Genomic DNA, 356 nt, shown 5'->3' with positions numbered 1-356 from the left:
CACTAAATTGTTGATTGTGTGCCTGTGATGTCTCTAGAAGCAACTCATTATTCACCATCAGCTGATCTTGAGGAAACTGGACTAACAGATAAAGCTTCACAATAAAACACACAGAAAGTCTCATATAAGTCTGGAGTGCCGTTACTGCTGTCATGTCACACGGGCAGATCAGCTCAGAACAAACACTATATTATTATTACGGATATGAATGAACAACTGATCATAGATTAATAACAGTATATGATCAACAACTACTATCACTTAGCGACTAAGGGCTAAAATGTTCATGTTCCATAAATCAGTCACATCACAGGGTAAAATTAATTTCGTACAGAGACTGAAGAGGAACTGAATTA

Source organism: Puntigrus tetrazona, chromosome 13 (genome assembly GCF_018831695.1).
Source record: "Puntigrus tetrazona isolate hp1 chromosome 13, ASM1883169v1, whole genome shotgun sequence".
NCBI lineage: Eukaryota > Metazoa > Chordata > Actinopteri > Cypriniformes > Cyprinidae > Puntigrus > Puntigrus tetrazona.
This window is presented reverse-complemented; position numbering follows the sequence as displayed.